Raw genomic sequence first — 12,514 nt, forward strand, 5'->3', positions numbered from 1 at the left:
ACATGTTCTTACCAGCCTCCTCCTGCAGGTCCCCAAAGTTGCTCATTTGGGGCGTTCTTTGTGATTTAATGGACCTGCCTATCAGTGAGCCTGGTGGATGGATCTGATCTGGTTGACAACATACTTGTCATTTGGAAAAGCATCTCCAGGAGATCAGCCCCAGCTGTGAGGGGAGTTCAGTGAGGAGGAAATAATTATGCAAATTTAAACTCTCCTGAGCCCCTCCCCTGAGTTGGCAAGAGGATCAAGGTCAGCCTTCTGTCCCTTCTCTACCAGCAATGGACTCTCTTGCCACGTATCTTCCGGAGAGATTCCTAGGTTATTTAAGCATCTTCAAGATGGCCTCATGGACACATGGTTAGGAAACAGGATTTATGGACAATTAGTACTCTTGCCTGAAAATCCCATGGAGCTGTAGGAGGAGCAGCCTGGTGGGCTGCGCTCCATGGGGTCACTAAGAGTCGGACACGACTGAGCAACTTCCCTTTCACTTTTCACTTTCACGCATTGGAGAAGGAAATAGCAACCCCCTCCAGTGTTCTTGCCTGGAGAATCCCAGGGACGGGGGAGCCTGGCGGCAGGCCGTCTATGGGGTCGCACAGAGTCGGACACAACTGACATGACTTAGCAGCAGCAGCAGCAGGACTGAAAAATCCTAATTGTTCATGGTACCCTCTAAGCCACTCAGTCTATTAAATTTATTTTTAATAGTGATAGTGTTGAGTGTTCACCAAGGGACATTCAGATCATTCATTCATCCATTCATTTAATGAGTATGCATTCTACAGTGCAGTGCTAGGAGTACACAGAGCTTAGAGTATATCTTGTTCATTCACTCAAATATGTATGTTGAGTAGCTACTATGCGTCAGCCCCTAGGGTAGGGAGGTGAACAGAGCAGATGAAGTACTTGCTGTCATGGACCTTAGCCCTGGGATGCAGCTGTGACTCCTTCTGGCCCCAGCCCTGTGCGATGCCCAACTCTTCTTCAGTGTGGCTGGCCCAGCAACTCACTTCGAAGAAAGAGAACACAGCCGAAGTGGTGGGATGTCACTTCTGATTAGGTCACAAAAGACTAACTTCCATCTTGCTAGCGCTCTCTCTCTGTCTCAGTCACTCTCTCTCTTGCTCACTCCAGTGAAGGGAGCCATCGACGCCATGAGATGCTCTATGGAGAGGCCTCCACTGCAGGAAACGAGGGTGGACTCCAGCTAGCAGCTTCTCAGAAGCTGAGACCTCAGTCTCTCACTGTGAGGAGCGGAGTCCTGCCAGCAACTGCATACTGGAGCCAGAAAGTGGACCCACCCTATTGAGCCTTGAGGGATCTGCAGCCCCAGCCAATACCTCGACTGCAGCCAGTGAAGCTCAGAGCCAGAGGACCCTGCTGCCTCTGGATTCTCGAGCCACAGAAACTGAGATAGTAAATGCTGTTCTTAAGCCGCTGAGTTTGGGGACAGTTTATGCAGTAAATGAAGATAATATGGGGGAAGAAGTTATAAACTAGTAAATGAAGAAGAAAATCTTAGCTGGTGATAAGGTAGTGCTGCATATTAGTGAAAGGTGACAGGCTGAAGAGGGGCTTCCCTGGTGGCTCAGATAGTAAAGAATCTACCTGCAGTGTGGGAGACCTCGGTTCGATCCCTGGGTTGGGAAGATCCCCTGGAGAAGGGAGAGGCTACCCACTCCAGTATTCTGGCCTGGGAAATTCCATGGATGTCCATGGAGAAGGGAAATGCTACTCCAGTATTCTTGCCTGGAGAATTCAAATGACAGAGGAGCCTGGTGGGCTATGGTCCATGCGGTTGCAAAGGGTCATTGGTGAGAATTGGTGTCTCAGGGTGGAATGGACCCTGAAGGTTCTTTGGTCCAGTGCCCCAGGTGAAGCTTCTGTGTGCTCTGCATGTCCCTTCCAGGAGGCATCCAGCCTGGGGTCAAATAAGCCCCAGTGATGGGAAATATATACCTTACCAGTTACTCTGTCACATCTTTGGATATGAAAAAATATTTGCTGCTGCACTGAAATCTGCATTCCACACCCGCGCCCCCCCCCCACCCCCAACGCCGTCTGGTTTATCTCCCTGGTCCTGGCTCTTCCTGTGGAGCCCACATGCCTGTTCTTGTGTTGTGAGCCCCTCTCTCCTGGGTGATCAGCCCACCCTTCCCTTGCTGCCGTCTCATTCCCTGAGCTGGCTCTCTCGCCTTCCCTTCCCAGACTCCTGGCTTCATCTGTTTTGATCTGGATTTTGGCTTTTATGATTTGACTGGCTTTCCAGCTCCCCTCCCTCTATTCTCTGATCTCGCTCCTGTGGTCTTGGTGTCCCTGTAGCTTTAGTAGGAAACCCTACACCCCTGGGGCAGGTTGACTGCCCTCACATGCATCATGCCAGACCAGGCACTCACAGGGGAGGCCCTTTCCTTAGCTGAATGTGGTGCTCTCCTGGCCAGAAGCTTGCTCCTTGGTGTTCCACCTCCTCCCCGCCTCTTGCCTCCCCGAGCCTCAGTGATCACTTCCTGCAGATGACTCACTGAAGGATGGCTTCTGTCTCACCAGCTGCCTGCTGGACAGTTTCCTGTGGCCATCCTTCTGGTATCTCAGGCTCAGCATGCCTTCCCTGCCCTCCTACTACAACCACGTGCTGAGCTCTCGTGCTGGGCCCCTCCGGTCAGCATCTCCCATCTTCTGCTACCTGGTGGGCCAGAGCCTCCTGCACCTTCTGGTGTCCCAGGCTCTTAACTCAGGAACAGCCTGGCCTCTTTCTCCTCCCTCCACCTTCCATACCAAATCTGTCATCTGGTCCATCCATTTTTTTCCTTCTCGGGTCTTTTTCATCTACCCCTTCCTTCTGCCACCCCTGAGACCTAGGTGCTCACTCCTGGATTATAATAATCCCTATCCTCCAACTGTGAGTACAGTGGTGGGCAAAGCAGACTTGGAGTCTGTCCTCATGAAGCTTACAGTTCAGTGTGTTCATCCATGCATCCGATTGAATAATTTCTGAGCACCTACCGTGTTGACTGTATCAAGTTGACCCAGATTGTTGATGGTCGGAGGTAATTTCCTTTCAGCTTAGTTGGATGAGGGGGACAGTTTCCAATAAACTGCTTGACAACTGCTTTGGTAGTTGGTGGCAATAAATGAGAAGGACTGTCTGGAGAAACAGGCAGACTGTCATTCTCCATCCCAGGAAACGTGGTTCTGAGAGTTTCTTGGTTGGAGCCTCACCAGTGGGTTGGCCTGACTATGGGAGCCCTATAGTGACTTCCCAGGGAATGCCAGGGCTGGGAAAGTGCCCTTAGGAACTACCTTTACATCCTCTGTTCCCTTATCCCAACCTATCTTCTTCCCATCACCATTAGTCGATCCACTTCCAGGACCTGCCTCATCCCAGGTAGCCTGGCTATTGGGAAGAGGGGTGTCCTGCATGCTGGGTGGGGACCAGGCAGCAGTGGAGAGATCTGTGTCCAGACATCTGCCTGTGGAATCTCAGGGAAGGACTCCAGGCTACAAGGAAGAGGGAGGCAGTGGGGAAGGACCTGATGCAACTGCAGGCTGTGGGGTGGGTGTGTGCATGCCCCAAAGGCCAAGAATGGTGTCAAGGCGAAGAATATGCAGACCTTAGGGGTCCCAGAGCCTTGATTACTAGTTTGTTGGTAAAGTGGGTTTGTGCTCTTGGACTAGTGGTTTGATTTCTCCAAGTGGCATGTATTCCATCTTAAATGGGACCAATGGTACCAACCTTGGAGGATTGTTGGAGGTTTCCATGGGATAATGTGAGGAAGGGGCTGGCATGGAAGGTCCACCAATGGTAGCTACTCTTTATTAGTATGGTTAGGCATGTGTTGAGTGGGGGTTGAGCAGAAAGAACCAGGAAATGGGAAGGAACCAGAGTCCTCAGAGAGCATTTAAGTTCAAGCTGGGGAAACCGAGATCCTTCTACAAATGCGAAGAGCAGGTACTGAGATAAAAGTGGGACGAAACTCAGGGCAGGAGCAAGCGGGAGGGCAGGGATGTGGAGAAGCACTATGCAGTTGCCAGGGATTTTTCAGGATTCTCAGCATCTGCCTTTATTAGCTGTCTACTGAGGAGGCCGGACAGAGTAGGCGGCAAGTGGGCCATCTAAATTCCTCTTCCCCTGGCTTAGGCCAGAATTGTTTCCAGAGACAGCCCGAAGCTCCAGATGATTGTCAGGTAGCCACTGGATCGAGGCTGCAGGGATGTGGGGGCAGGCACCCAGGCAGGCCCATCCAGACCTGGCTCACATTGGGGGTGCTCCAGAGAGGTCACTTTCTGGGTCCACATGGAAGCTTTGTATTTTCTCTCATATGGTCCCAACTGTTCAGGGCCATGCACATCTCATCTCTTTCGAGAATGTTCCTCAGACACCTTTAGTCCCCAGTATTGCTGCTGTTGCTGAGTCACTCAGTTGTGTCTGACTCTGTGCGACTCTCTGTGCTCCTCTGTCCTTGGGATGCTCCAGGCAAGAATACTGGAGTGGGTAGCCATTTCCTCCTCCACTGAGCCCCCATAATGACACCTATGCCCAATCTGCTCACAGCAATTTCCCTTTTGCCCATGGTACTGTAATAGTTGCTTTATATACACATGGGGGCATTTATGCCTCGAAGCATCCACGTGAGGTAGATGTTATTCCCATTCTACAGAGTGGAAAAGTGAGGCTCAGACTGATTAAGTAACTGGCAGCTTCTCACAAAGGGGAAAGGGTAGGGTGGGGATTTAAAAACAGGTCTGCCTGGCTCTAAAAACCCAAATTCTGCTCAGGAGACTAAGGTATTCCAGTTATTATGACGGTGTAACAGATTTCTCCAAAACACAGTGGCATAATCAGTTCAGTTCAGTCACTCAGTCGTGTCTGACTCTTCGACCCATGGACTGCAGCATGCCAGGCTTCCCTGTCTATCACCAACTTCCAGAGCTTGCTCAAACTCATGTCCATAGAGTCAGTGATGCCATCCAACTGTCTCATTCTCTGTCGTCCACTTCTCCTCCTGCCTTCAATCCTTCCCAGCATCAGGGTCTTTTCCAATGAGTCAGTTCTTTGCAACAGGTGGCCGAAGTATTGGAGCTTCAGCTTCAGCTTCAGTCCTTCTAATGAATATTCAGGGTTGATTTCCTTTAGGATTGACTGGTTTGATCTCCTTGCAGTCCAAGGGACTCTCAGGAGTCTTCTTCAACACCACAGTTCAAAAGCATCAGTTCTTCAGCACTCAGCTTTCCTCATGGTCCAACTCTCACATCCATACATGACTACTGGAAAAATCATAGCTTTGACTAGACAGACCTTTGTCGGCAAAGTAGCGTCTCTGCTTTTTAATATGGTGTCTAGGTTTGTCATAGTGGCATAATACAACCATTTATTGGACTTACATATAAATTCAAAGAAGATACATCAGGGATGGCTTATTTCTGCTCCACGGTGACCAGAACCTCAGCTGGAAGACTTGCATGCTGGGGTTGTGCTCATTGGAAGGCTTGTTCATTCCCACATCTGCCAACTGAGGCTGGCTTGAGGCTGGGGGTCTCAGTTCCACTCCACGTGGGGCTCTCTATGACCTCTGTCCCCATGGACTAGGGGCCTCAGTTCCACTCCACGTGGGCCTAGCCATGACCTCTGTCCCCAAGGACTAGTTTGGGTTTCATCACAGCATGGTGGCATTGCCCACCCCCCCAACCCATGAGTGAGGGGCCAAAAAAGGGATGGAGAAGCAGGATGGAGTCACAGCAGTTTTTATGACTACCCCCAAGAGTGGGCGGTATCTGTTCTGCAGGATTCTACTTGTCAAGTCTGTCACAAAGGCCCCTCTGGACCCAAAAGGAGAAGAAATAGACTCCACTATTTGATGGAAGACTGGCAAGGTTTGGAAAGGAAATGTTAAAAAATTATAATTAGCCACATGAAGGAACCAGAAGGAGCACACCCTTGCAATGGTGACCTCGCCAGGGCTGACCTTGTCTTCATCTCTGTAACCCTCCTCGACGAAGCCCATGTAGACACACAGGGGAAGTGTTTGTTGAGTTAAATGAATAAATCCAGAATATCCAAATCAAGCTGTTTTGAGGGGTTTTGTTATTATTCTTCTCATTTCCTGTTTACTGCTTTCTCTTTTACCTCTGTGGCTGAAACGTTCCATTTCATAGTTGTTTTGCTTCAAGCTTTGTTTCTTCAACCGGAGATTCACCAGCATGCCATTTCATTATGGGCACCTGCTCATGCCCTGTGGGAGCCTCTGGAAGAAAGATCAAAACACAAACTTCCATCAGAACCTTTGACTCTTAGGAGAGTATCACCCTTCTGCTTTGCCTGGCTAGGCTCAAGGCTGTTGGTTTGTTTTTCCCCTGTTGAACTTTCCGTGGACTGCGTGGAGGTGACAGGGGACCCTGAAACCATGGTCTTGAGGTTTGTCATGGGGCTACTTTAGGCTTGAATAGATGTAGGGATAGTATGGGTAAGACTTGAGTATGATCTTTTGCCCATGTGTGCTTTTTCTTGCTTGTCTGTCTTTCTTCCTTTGCTTCCTCCCACTCTCCTTCCAGGCCCCTCCTTTCTTCCTATCTTGACCACAATGCAAGTCTGGTTTTGTTTGTAGCTCCCCAAACGGATCCTAAATTCTGTGAAAAATCACACCTCTGTTTTTGTCTTGTGGTATGATGTGCTGCCAGTGAGAGCTGCTGCGGAGGGAACTGTGGACTGTCGGCCGACCTCATAGGAAGGGCGTGGCGTTAAGTATCAAGAGACTGGGGTTAAGATCTTCACATCTCAGCCTCATCTCACTTTCTTCATCTGTAAGATGGGGAAATAGCATGACATTTCTCCCCACCAAGGGCTCTTGTGAAGATTGAGGAGACCCTGGATAGAAGAGAGTTTTGCAAACTGGGGCTTCCCTGGTGGCTCAGATGGTAAAGAATCTGCCTGCAATGTGGGAGACCTGGGTTCGATCCCTGGGTTGGGAAGATCCCCTGGAGAAGGGAATGGCTACCCACTCCAGTATTCTGGCCTGGAAAATTCCATGGATCCCTGGGGGTTGCAAGAAGTCAGACACAACTGAGTGACTTTCACTTTCTTTTGCAAACTACACAGAGCTGTGTAAAATTCTGTGGTTACTCTTTTGACTCAGAGCTTCTAACCGCCCACTGAGGTGAAGGATGGAGAAAATTCTTGGCCCAAAACTTAACTTTGCAGCAGTTGACTGATCACTGGGCCTTTCAGAACTAGGATAATTAAGTGGGTGGATGTCAGCGAGAGAGGAAGTTCCCTCAATCCATGAGGCAGCACTCTTTGCCAATGCAGACACTAGCATCAGGACTGGAGTCCAACACAAGTAGAGAAGGCAGTTGCTTATAGAATATTTGGGGGTTCTCCAGGCTCCCTTCTGATCGAGTCTTCTTTGCTGCCTTGAAGGTAGAGGTTGAAAACTCAAATATTTCAGCAGCCAGACAGATATCATCCATGGGTGAAGCAGGCTTGGTAGGGACTGGAGAACTCAGGTGCTTGCCCGTTTCCAAAGTGTGCAGGCCGCCTCTCAGCCACAGCCACGTGCTGTCATGTAGGAAGACAAGCAGCTGGGGTTTCCCCCAAAGAAGCCAGATTTCACCTTTTAATTTTTATTTATTTATTTTTGGTTGCACTGGGTCTTCGTCACTGCGTGTGGGCTTTCTCTAGTTGCAGTGAGCGGGGACGACTCCTCGCTGTAGAGCACGAGCTTCTCATCGTGGTGGCTTCTCTTGCTGTGGAGCACGGGCTCTAGGGCGCCCAGGTTTCTGGAGTTGCAGTCCTCAGGCTCAGCGGCTACTGCCCGCGGACCCTAGAGCTCTGGCTCAGTAGTTGTGGTGCACAAGCTTAGCTGCTTGATGGCCTGTGGAATCTCCCTGACAAGGGATCGAACCCGTGTCCCCCGCACTGGCAGGCAGATGGAACCTGTGTCCCCCACACTGGCAGGCAGATCTGATCCTGGGTTTGATCCCTTGTCAGGGAGATTCCATAGACCGTTGAGCAGCTAAGCCCCCATGGCGGATTCATGTTGATGTATGGCAAAACCAATACAATATTGTAAAGTAATTAGCCTCCAATTAAAATAAATAAATTTAAATTTAAAAAATAAATAAAAATAAAAAAAAGAAATACAGAGAGTCAAAAGGAGAAAATAAATGCTCAAAAAAGTTCTGATCATAATTCCAGAAATATTTATATATGTGTGCATATATATATATATAATATATATGTATATATACACAGAGGTCGGAGAAGGCAGTACTCTTGCCTGGAAAATCCCATGGACGGAGGAGCCTGGTAGGCTGCAGTCCATGGGGTCGCTAAGAGCCGGGCATGACTGAGTGACTTCACTTTCACGCATTGGAGAAGGAAATGGCAACCCACTCCCGTGTTCTTGCCTGGAGAATCCCAGGGACAGAGGAGCCTGATGGGCTGCCATCTGTGGGGTCGCACAGAGTCGGACATGACTGAAGCAACTTAGCAGCAGCATACACAGAGGTAGAAAGTATTTTAAACAAAATAGATACAGCTTGTACTTTATAAACTGGTAACTGACTTCCTACACTTTGCCAGCCCCATCCCCATATTTTCATCAATAAACATTTTCGTTCGACATCCACTTGGAAGAGTGATTAGTCATTTTATTGGCATACCATAATTTATTTTACCAATTTGTAAAATAAATTTAGGAATTTATATGGGTTCCTTTTTCTGTTAGAGCTAAGAGCATGCTGAACATTCTAACAGAAAATTGTTTTCATACAGCTCTTATTCTTTAGTATGTATTTCTGAAAATAGAACACATTTAGTTGAAACTATTTAAAAACAGCTTTTGAAAAAGCTGAAAAAACTGATTTCTGAAAACTTATAACCCATAGAGTAGCGGTAATGCTTGGTGCTAATAAACCATCATCCACACTTGGTATTTTCCACATGACAAACACTATAAAGGTTTTACAGACATCGTGTCAATCAACCACTCACTGACCTTAGGAGATTATTATCATCCCCATTTTGCAGATGGGAAAACTGAGGACCAAAGGGACGAAGTACCTTGCTTAAGGTTATGCAGTGGGCAATAGCAGAGCTGGGGTTCAAGCACAGCTCAGACTACCCCAGAGCTCCTGCTCATATTCTTATGCTACCCTGCAGCCACTGGCACATTCATAAAAATCGATGTCTTAAGAAGTACCTGATTGTTTTGACTACCAAGCTCAGTGTTCCTCTCTCTTTTGGCTGCTGTTTCCATGGGCTGCAGAGGCTCTGAATGACTAGGAACAGTTTTTGATTAATTAGATTTTTGTTGCCAAGGAATTAATTTGGTACCTCCCTTCTTGCTCAAAAAGCACACAAGAAAATGATTTTAGCAGCAGGGGTACTTGAACGGAATGCAAATATTTTAGGTTTTTCATTGTTCTCCAAGAGTGAAAAGAAAAGAGTGAAACAGGCCTCAGCAGACATTAGAAGAGAGCAGACTCCAAGCTGGGAACCTCATTCCCTTTCTGTGGATGTCCTCTGACAATCTCAAAGGGAAGCCAGGATTATAGCAGGAGGGCTGGGGCCCACTGGAACCCCTTGGTGGACTCACGCAGATAGGAGAGGCCCAGCAAAGACATGGGAGGAGCCAGGTCTTTCCTTTTTTGTGGCACTTTCTTTGCCTGGTTGTGGTAGTTTTTCTGACGAGTGCACGTATATGTCGGCCCTGTTGCAGGGATACACCTGTGGGTTTAAACGTGAGAGGCTGCAGGAGATACCTCTTCAAAGACAGGGAGGAGTGTGTCACAAGGGGACCTCTCCCATCAGAGGTCCAGGTTGAATGGAGAGACGGGGAGTCCATCGTTTCATTCCTCTTGATTGGACTTGTCTTAAACTTTTCTGATTTACTCGTTTCGTTTTGCTTGAACATCTCATAGTACTTCCTGGGAAAGGAGTCAGGGAGATAAATTGTCTTCACTTTTACAAATCTCAATATTCCATTATTCTGCTCTCATCACGATTGATAGCTTGGGGCTCACTTCTGGGCTGACACCTCGAATCTTAAATGCATTTCTTCTACTGCTTTGCTACTTAAAGTGGGGTCTGTGTACCAGTGTCATTCTGAAAATTATTTGTCATTCATCTGGGATGAAACGAATGCAGAAATTGAGAGTAAGCATTCCAAAACATTTATACTGATTTGACTGTATCTTTATATGTTTATTGAAGCTGGTAATAAGTGTTGGTGGATTTTAGTTTGTATGTCTTTTTTGAATTTCTTTTTCCTACTGGTTCTTTTCCACTAGATTTTATAAAAGTGGCAGTCAATGACAGATTGAAATAAAGTCCTTCACCCCATATTTTGAGAAGCACTGTTGTAGTAGTATACTATATTCTTGAGAAGTCCTTTGTCTGCTGCTGGAATTTTCTAAGTAATGTCTTTTTTTTTTCTGACACATTTTGGGTTTTCTGTTTATCCTTAGGGTTCAGAATTTCAGCACATGAAGTCTTAATGAGAACTTTCGTCACTCGTGCTGGGCGCGCAGTGGGTCCTTCAACCTGGAGACTCATTCATTCATTCATATTTCTTCCCTCTCTTTTTTCTCTGTTCTCTTTTTCTGGATTCCTCAGCAGGTGAATATTGGGCCTCCTGCTTCGTATGTTGGATCTTATATTCTGTCTCTATATTTTCAGTCCCTTTTCTTTTTTTCTACCTCATATAAGATCCTTTAATTTTTTTCTTCCAACTCCATCATTTATTTATGTAGACTATCACTTAGTTATGTATACTTTCAAAATCTTATGATTACCTCATTTCTGTAATCTCTTTTTTTTGTATGCAGTGTCTTTTTTTTTTTTTTTTTCAGGGAACTGACTGTACTTTTATTTTTTTAACTGAGCGTTTACTTCCTATGTTATATTGATGTTTTCTTTTTTCTATTGATTGAATTTGGCCTCTCTTCACATTGATAATTTTCATCAGAGATCTTGGTAGGGTGGTCCATTCCTATCTAATAATAGGATTAAAAAGCTGATGGGGGGCTCTGTGTATGAGTATGAATATAGTGGTTTGTCATTTGGCAGATTTCACTCCTGTGATGGGGTGGGAGGTGGCACATGGGGAAAAGCCAAATATCAGGATGTGACAGTCTTTTCTTTGGGACTGTTCAGATTATCTAGAGAAGAATCTCCTGATATCCTCCCCGGGGAAGGGTGGTGATGTGTGAGAGCTGTGTGCTTATCTAGTTGCTGGTGTTCTGCATGCTGCGTGCGTGCTAAGTCACTTCAGCCATGTCTGACTCTTTGTGACCCTATAGACTGTAGCCTGCCAGGCTCCTCTGTCCATGGGATTCCCCAGGCAAGAATACTGAAGTGGATTGCCATTGCCTTCTCCAGGGGAATCTTCCCCACCCAGGGATCGAAGCTGCATCTCCTGTATCTCTTGCATTGGCAGGTGTGTTCTTTACCACTAGAGCCATCTGGTGTTCCGTGTATCTGGTGGGAAAGAAAGACTAAGGATCCCAGTGTTCCGATACAGATAGCCTGTAGCTCTGAACTGCCCCTGCCCTTCTCCTTGGCAGTTTGGGTCAAGTCTTGAGCATCTCCAAGGTTCTGGAAGGCAAACTGAAATCTTTTTGCCTTCGCCTCCTCTGCAAACATTTTATTTCTTAAGGTTTTTTTTTTTTTTTTAGATTTTTTTGATATGGACTATTTTAAAACTTTTTATTGAATTTGTTGTAATATTGCTTCTGTTTTATGTTTTTGGATTTTTGGCCACGAGGCATGTGGGATCTTAGTTTCCTGACCAGGTATTGAACCCACACCCCCTGCATCGGAAGGCAAAGTCTTAACCACTGGACCACCAGGGAAGTTGCTGCAAGCATTTTAATTTGTGCCTTTCTTTTCCCTGCCACAGCATTCATCACTCTTTCACGAGTTTTTCTTCTTAAAATTTGTTGAAATCTCTCATTCACTGATGGCTCTGTTCCCCATTCTCTTTGCTTGAGAGGGAAAGGAGATGTGTCTGTGATCCATTGACAACTTTTAACTAGAAGTCTACAACCTGCACTATTAGAGTTGTGCAATGTTAAACATTTATTCATATTCAGTTTCCTTTCATTAGCTTCAGCCCATTTGAGACTCCCTTGTGTGATGCATAGGTTGATAGTCATGCCTTTCATATCTTCATCCTACTTAGTGATGTTGAACAGAATAGGATCAAGGGGAGAGCCCGTGGCATATTCCTAAAGACCTCCACACAAGTACACATACACTGTGTCTGTCTTGTGTACTGCCCTAGCCCTGGTATGAGAACTTAGTTGCATAATAAACATTAGTTGAATGTAAGCATCCTATCAAAGCAAGAAATGAGGGTGACCCTGTGAGCTTTGTTCCTAGCAACCCATGCTGGTTGTCATGCTCACCATTTCCCTCTTGCTCATGAAATGTTATTATTTGTTTATTCCTTATAGGAGTTTTCTAGGGACTGATATTCAGATCATGGGTTGTGGCTTTTGGAAATATGCCTCT

The sequence above is a fragment of the Bubalus kerabau genome, chromosome 5 (genome assembly GCF_029407905.1).
Source record: "Bubalus kerabau isolate K-KA32 ecotype Philippines breed swamp buffalo chromosome 5, PCC_UOA_SB_1v2, whole genome shotgun sequence".
NCBI lineage: Eukaryota > Metazoa > Chordata > Mammalia > Artiodactyla > Bovidae > Bubalus > Bubalus kerabau.